Raw genomic sequence first — 8,345 nt, 5'->3', positions numbered from 1 at the left:
CATACATACACCCAAAAGCAATATATTATATAATATGAACCTGTGGCCACAGGATATTAATACTTTTGCATACTTAGATCATCACTTGAGAGAGAACGGGGGAGTTTTTTTCCCCATCTAGTATGTGCAGAAGGATGCAAACTTTAGTAAAAATAATAAAAATATATCCTTAATCAAGAAAATAAAAAAATAAAAGATATTCAAGATAGCAACAGTTAGTAGCAGCAATTGTTTAGCAGTGGGAACATACTGTATACTGAATTTATATCTCTTTCATATCGCAAATCAATCCAAGTTGATGTAAATAAACCTTTTTAGATGCACACCAATAGTTTGTATCCTTATTTGTCCAACAACATGCACACTAGCAGCAATTCAACACCAGCAAAGCCGTCATAGTGGTTAGTAAGCATCTAACACACACCAGTCCTGGGTAGTAATAACCACTTTTTGGAAACAGTCTACCACAGTCTTTTCTTAATTGGTTTATCTGTGTTAGGGTGCATATACACCAGGATGATACCGGCACGATTTGGCGTATCGGCACGACAAATCGTGTTTATCGCCTAGTGTGTATGCACAATTGCGCGCTCCCGCTGGCCGCATGCGTTATCGTGTGATTCGCTGTGCTGCACAGTGAATCACACAATATCGCATGCAGCGCAATACATATTAATGAAGGACGGAACAAGTAATCGTTCCGTCGTTCATTAAATTGTGCAGTGTGTACCGGCAATCATGCGATGTCCAGGGTGAAGGCAAATCGCCCTGAACATCGGCACGATTGCTGGTTGTTTAGGTGTGTACCAGCCTTAGTATAAACAGACAATCAGCAGATAACATATAAGCAGCTTGTTGTTAATGTGAGTACAGAGGCTATAGTGTCAGTCGTGGCACCAACTCACTTACTTACAGAGATAAGTTACCTTTCTGGTATCAGTGCCGTTTTGATACCAAGCTGCTGTTACCAATTTATATCCCCTCCCTTCCCGGCTGGCCAGATATCTGCTCTGTCACTGTCCTCCTACCTCCGTGACCGAGGTCCCGGCTGCTGATGGTACACTATTGCTGGCGTCTCCTGTGACGCTTGACCAGGTCCCCCTGCTGGGCGGCTACCAGTTATATGCCGTGTGCCTTGTGCGCTGATGTAGGTCACGGCTGCTGGTGATAGTACACTGTTGCTAGCATCTCATATGACGCTGACCAGATCCCCCTGCTGGGCAGCTTCCAGTAATATGCTGTGTGCTGTGTGTGCGTTGATGTAAGCGTCCCCAGTGATGCTGGCCGAGTCACCTGCTAAGCCGCTTCCAGCTGACTACCTTGAGCTGAACGCTGCCGGTGTATTCTCCAGTACTCTGTATCGAAGGAAATGGATCGCTTTTTTATCTACATATACCGATAACACGAATACTACACTGTTATATATAATATACTTTTTTCCAAACTCAGAACCCGATTTGATATTTGTGGATTACTAAAAATTAACAAAGACCTTATAAACAAGATATTGATGAGAATGTATATTTATATAAAAACTCTTTTGGTACTGAAATTTGTCAACAACAAGTTGCTATACAGTACTTTCTGAGTATTGGGGGCAGGACCTAATGACTCGATTCTGAGAATCACATCATTTAGCCCTGCCCCCTACTTGAAATATACATAATCGCGGTGCAGTCCCGCGGGGGGGCAGAGCTTAATAGCATAGGTGAAAGCAGGGGGGGTTTCCGTCTGCCTGGAAACCCCCCTACCCAGCCCACACCATGACCACAATAGAAATAGTAATGTAATAGAATTTTACTAGTGCTGTATGTTTTTCTCAGTATCACAAATGAAATAATTAGCACCACCTGTGGATCTTTTAACATGTATCTGCCAGTTATAAATAACCTGTGCACCAACTAGGAGATCTGGAAAACATTCACTGTTAAGGATGTGCTGCTATGGAGCCCAATATGTACATATATGTCCAGGGCAGTGCTAGGTTCCTCTGCTTCTCCCCCAGACTCCCGGGCTTGCTCTAATACTCTGGAATGGTGCCCACATCTAAAATAAAACCATTCAGCTCAGGCTGGATGGCACTACTGCCGCATTTAATGGGTTACAGTGATTGCTGGTCCTCTATATGCTGGAATTATGACACACAATATACTTTGTATGACGCATATTAAAGCTGGTTAAGTGCTAATTCTACCCTCTTCATGGACTGGCCACACTCACTCTAAAATCAGGCATTTGGAAACCCCCCCCTAGAAATCCTGCGTTTGCCACTGCACAGCGTCATTCCTGTGAGTGGCAGGGCTTAATGACACAATCCGGCCGGCCCTGCCCCCAACTCTGCCTACCTGTTTCACCTCCCCGGGCTTCTCCCGGGGAGGAATATTAAATAGTCGGCAAGTATGGCACAATTTACATTTTTACTTGTTTGCACGGGCATGTATAATGTTCCCATTAGCATGATTTGTGTTACTTCCACTCCATTTACACAATGCAAAATAGCCTCCCCTGTCATACTCCTTAGATTTGATATAAAAATTATTAGAATAATACAAAGATGATATGTATAACTTATAAGCATCTTCTTTGTTTATTGTAATCATTTTTATAGTTAATACTCACCAGCTTTGTGGAGCTCCATGAGACTGCAGAGAGACAAAAGATGAGGCAGCAACAGCTCAGCCTCGCTTCTGTATAATCAGACACTGCTTGCAGAGCTGGGGGCGGGGCAACACCACGGGGAAAAAGCTGCGCAAAAAGAGCTAATAGGGGCATGCTTCTGAGGATGGGAGAGTGTGCCTTGAGCACTGATGGACACCTTGGATGTGTCAAGTGACCAGGAGTGAACTGCAGGGTTTAGAGATCAAGCCTTAGTCAGCAGCAGCAAAAATCAATGGACACTGAAGCTTAAGTGAGGGGAGAGTTATAGTGAGTAGGGGGTGAGACGGGCTCCCAGCACTCAGCCCCATCTCCATGTGTATCTCCCCAGCCACTGACCTCACTGCATATCACTAGTACGTTGTATATGACACAGTCAGTGCTGGCATTAAATTAATCATTATATAATAATTTGCATTTCAAATTGTGTGATAGTCTCCTCTCCTTCCCTTAGCAGGATTTCCAAGCTGTGTGTGAGATTGACAGAAAATCTGAGGACAAAGGGCTCGGGCTGCTGGGAAGTACAGGTAATGCTTGTGTAATGCACAACTACAGACACTATAACATAAAATCTGTTTATAGCAGGGGCAAAACTCAGGGCCTGATTCAGACCCGCTTGCGAGCGCTCAGCTGTTGGGCCAGTGCGCATGTGCACGACAGACCCGGCTCCGTCGTGCGCAAGCGCGAGACCCGGATAGCGACGGGCAAGCCGTCGCTATGGGTCTCGCTACAAAGGGGGCATGCTGTCGATGGTGAGTGACAGCACGCCCCCTTTGGTTGGTGTGCCGGGGGCGTGGCTGGCCAGACGGAGGCGTTCCCATGGGAACGCCTACCGTCTGGGGCCGGCCCCACTGACATCACAAGTGATGTCAGTGGGAGTGCTTTTGGCTCTGATAGAGCCAAAAGCACTCCAGGGCTTGTGGCAGACGAGACCCTACCACAAGGGTCTCGTCGCAAGCCCGATGGTCGCGATGATCGCAACCATCTTTTTGGCCGCTCGCTATAGCTGTGGGTGGTCCCCCACAGCTATGCGAGCGGCCAGGAGGCCGCTCTAAAATCAGGAAGGACGGCCCTGATTCAGAGCGAGCGCTCTGGCAGAGCGTCCGGCTCTGAATCAGGGCCTCTGGGCCTGATTCAGACCCGCTCGCAAGCGGGTCGATGTTGCCCAAGTGCACATGCGCATGAGGGAGCCGGCTCCGTCATGCGCATGCGCGAGACCCGAATAACGACGGCCAAGCCGTCGTTATGGATCTCGCCCCAAAGGGGGCGTGCTGTCGATGGTGATTGACAGCACAACCCTTTGGTGGGCATGCCGGGGGCGTGGCTGCCCAGATGGAGGCGTTCCCATGGGAACGCCTACCGTCTGGGGCCGGCCCCACTGACATCACTATTGATGTCAGTGGGAGTGCTTTTGGCTCTGATAGAGCCAAAAGCACTCCAGGGCTTGCGGCAGCGTGACCCTACCGCAGGGTCTTGTCGCAAGCCCGATGGTCGCGATGATCACCCACAGCTATGCGAGCGGCCATGAGACCGCTCCAAAAAGGAGAAGGGACGGCCCTGATTCAGAGCAAGCGCTCTGTCAGAGCGTCCGGCTCTGAATCAGGGCCTCAGTTCTTTCACTTGGGGCAAGACTCAGCTCTGCAAGGGTTGGGAAACACTGTATCCAGACAGGAAAGTGTAGGTGTAGGTGAGTCACAGGGAGGGAAAGGCAGTTTAGCATTCAATGAGACTGTGCCCAGTTAAGGACAAGCCCCAGTCACACACCCTTAGTTACAGTCCTATCAAAGCAGCGAATCCTTGTTACTTGTTCCCAGATTCTAAGCACATAAATGCAACTCAAATAGGTAAAGAAATAGCACAGCTCACAGGGGCAAACGCAGGAATTCTAGAGGGGGGTTTCCAAATGCTTAATTTCTGTGCAGAGCAAATAAAATAAATAATAGAAATAGAAATGTACAAGATATTTAAATTTAATAACATATGTTGAATTAAAAAGAGGCATAAAAAGTTGTAGATTAATGTAAAAAATAAATCCATGTTGTAAAACTCTACTAACCCACCCTTATATTCTATGAAAATAATGCTGGGAAAGCATTTAGATGACGGTTTGGTCGACAGAGCGATCCACTGTCAGAGCGGCTGATTGGTAAACTATACACACTTACCAATCAGCTGCTATACTGTATATGTCTGTGCTGACATCAGAACTGGGAGGGCATTTCAATTTGCCTGCCCATTTGTTATGTCAGTGTCGGCAGTCCCTGTACATTGTCTGTGCTGCAGATCTGACCTGACATGTTATGCTATTCCCAGGGGTGGGCCAGGGGGGATAATATTTATTAGATTATGCCAGGCTGTCAGCTATTCCCAGGGGTGGGGGGATGGGAGGATAATATTTATTAGTTTATGCCATCTGTCTGCTATTCCCACCCCCCCTGGAATAACATACAGAAGACAGTTGGCATAATGTAATAAATATTATCCTCCCCCCTTCATCCCCCCACCGCATACATGGAGCAGTCGAATGTAATCTTTAGTACATTATATCACGAACCCCTCCTGGCTGCCCCGCCGCCCGTGCCTCTCCTCTCCTCTCTCCGCTACACACCACACCGCCGCCCTCCCACCCCCCCCCCGTGCAGTAGAAAATGGCACCATTCAAAAAAATATTACTAGGACTCCCAGCCCCCGCCACCCGCCCGCAAGATCCCCGGCGCTCCCCCGACACAGCAGTAGCTCAGTAGCTTAAACAATTAAACATTATCCCCCCCCCCCCCCGCACCCGGCGGCCACCTACGTCTTGTGGCCGCGCTCAACAGCTCCGGAGCCTGGCGCAGTCCACTCAGCACGCCCCTGACAGTGTCCAGGGCGGCATGAGAGGCGCTACTGACGTCACGGTGCCTGGCCTGGGAACTGGCTGGAAGAGGCTTGCGCGCTGCAGCTCCCCCTACAGCCAGCCCAGGCAGTGTCAGTATGTCTTAAAAAAAACATTTGTTAAGCAGCGCTGCTCGCCGGGTCGGACAGGGGGGGTTTCCAGGGACTCAGAAACCCCCTCTGCGTGTGCGGGTGGCTCAAATCACTGGGCTTTGCAGATCACAAAAACCACCAATCACATCATACCACATGCTGTATCTTTCCTGCAGGAAAAGGTATATTTCTCAGAAATATTATATCCAACACTTCACCCTTACGTCAAAATTCTCAAAATGGAGATAGAAACATGTGCAACAAAATGGTGGCTGCTCCCTCCTATTAACTATAGTGAGGGAACGTCACTGCTTTCTTTTAGAATATGTCACATTTTACACTTGCAGTTTAATCACTGAAACGCGCTCAAACCGAAGGGCATTAAAAGGGGGAAAGGGGGGGAGTGCAAGTGCTAATTACCTGGGCACTGGCTTGATGGAAGGGCATGGCCGCCCCCTCCACTCCCCCCTATTATGTATCAACAGCAGCAGCCTGTGTCTCGCTAGCCCAGCACATGCTGCTGGGTTGTGGTGGGTGATCAGCAGCAGCAGTCTCCTCTGGATTTGCTCCTGGCTGAGGGGCACATGGCGCCCCCCTGTGGAGCCCTCTACAATTCTAATTTTTTCTATTTTGTTTTGTAAGGAGGATATGTGGCCATACTGTACCTCATTACATTAGGCAACACCCCCAAAAGTACCTGGGCCCACCTTAACTCTCTACAGCTCTACTCACACCACCTCCTCTCTAGCTTCTCTTTTTTCTGCATTCCCAGGTATACACACAGTCTTACCGACCTGACAGCCTTTGCATGTCTCTCTGAACATTGTTTCATCTCAAGTCAGTCTGAGGGATGTAGTTTCCAAATAGTTTCGCTGGGATCTGTTCATCATGTGTTGGCTGTCACAGATGCCAGTGCTACACATAATTTCAAAATATATAGGGCTCTATTTATTAACATTATTTTTACTAAAATAAAGTGAAAAAGGGTGTTTTCACACCCTTTTCACATTATTTTAGTTTCACCTGTAGTTACTATAGGGCAATTGGAGTAGAATTAGTAAAATTCTACTCCAACACCTAATTATCACTTATTTTTAGTAAAGCAGATTGCATTTCCCATAACTGTAATGGGAAATGTGATCCGACCATAGTTACTAAAAATAAATTGTACAAAAATACCGGGGGAAGCCCTGTGATAATAACGCCACCTGGAGGTGGCGTTATCCAGGGTCTCCCCCTGTTACCGGGCTCCCACTCTGCTCTAACGGGGAGAGCAGAGGTGGGAACCGGTACCAGTAATCAGCTATGTGGTCTAAATAGACCACAAGCTGATTGCTGTAAAAAAAAAAGAAAAAAAAAATGAAACATTTTTTTTTACTTACCTGAATCCAGGGACCGGTGATCGGGCCTCCGGAGATGGCTCCTCTCCGGTCAGCTGGTCTCCCACAGTGCACTGCTGCCCGGTCATCAGGTGATCGGGCCCCGGTGCAGTATGGGAGATCACCTGATCGGGAAGCCCGGAGAAGATCACCGGAGGCCAGGAGGATGCAGGTAAGTGTAATGAAGGGAGGGGGGGGTCGCGGTGGTACGCGACCGGGGGGCGGGGCTTAGCGCCAGGGGGCGGGGCTTGGCATCGGTGGGGGGTAGCAGCGACGGTGGGTCGGCGCATGCGCGGGCTCTTAGTCGCGGTATTTTTTCCGAAAATACCGCGACTAGAGTGCGGATGGGATCCGCAGGGACAGAGCTTTATCGCAAGCTCTGTCCCTGCAAGGGATTTATAGTAAATCCCTGTGATATTGCCTGGATTCGCAATGCGAATTCACTCGGTAATATCACACTACAATCCGCATTCAATATGCGGATTGTAGTAAATAGAGCCCATACTGAGGTGGGATATTTAATATAAAGGACACCTGCTCATTTCATCAATTATCAGCTGTAAAAGCAGACTTTGAATAGTATTTTGCCCACTATTGCAAATTGGTGCATCCCAGTATGAAACCTCCATTCCCAACTCACACACGCACGAACACACGCACACACGCCCATACAACCTGCCTAATCACTGCTCCCTTTTACCCTCATAAATCACTGTCCATGTTGCAATGTAGTATACATACCCTGAGCATGATACCCAAATGATGATGTTATGTAAAACTTACCTCTCCTTCCAGTTGATGACACCAAGAATTTGCCTGACCAGCAGGAGAAATTGGATCGGGTGCACCAAGGACTTGATGACCTGATTCATGACCTGGAAGAGTTCATGACACAGGTGAGACAGTGGCCTCTTTCTCAGCCATAGTTGATCCATTGCACACCTCTAACAGTACTTAGCTACTCTTACTTTATATAGTTTATTCTGTTTTACCAATTCCTTCTTCCTTCTATCTCCACCATTTGTGAGTTTTCACTGTCTTTTCCATCTAATTCTGTGTTTTACTCACATACTGCTTATTTCAGCAGCAACCATTACAGAAAGACCTGGATCCAATGCTGAACCAGATGTCACCAAGTGGTGACCAGGTGGAGAGCACTACTGATAATAGGCTACAGCTGGGTGACTTCAGGTGAGAGAGGAGACCAGGGGCACAGAGTCTCTATGTATTCTCCTCCGGGAGATGCACAGCCCATCCTCCGCACCATAGTGCCATAATTCATTGCATTAAGTCATGGATAGTGACCATTCTTCTTAAATTAAATATATAACCCAACCCCCAGAC

This window comes from Taudactylus pleione, unplaced genomic scaffold (genome assembly GCF_031769625.1).
Source record: "Taudactylus pleione unplaced genomic scaffold, aTauple2 ptg000609l, whole genome shotgun sequence".
NCBI classification, from domain to species: Eukaryota; Metazoa; Chordata; class Amphibia; order Anura; family Myobatrachidae; genus Taudactylus; species Taudactylus pleione.
Note: the sequence above shows the minus strand (reverse complement) of the source record.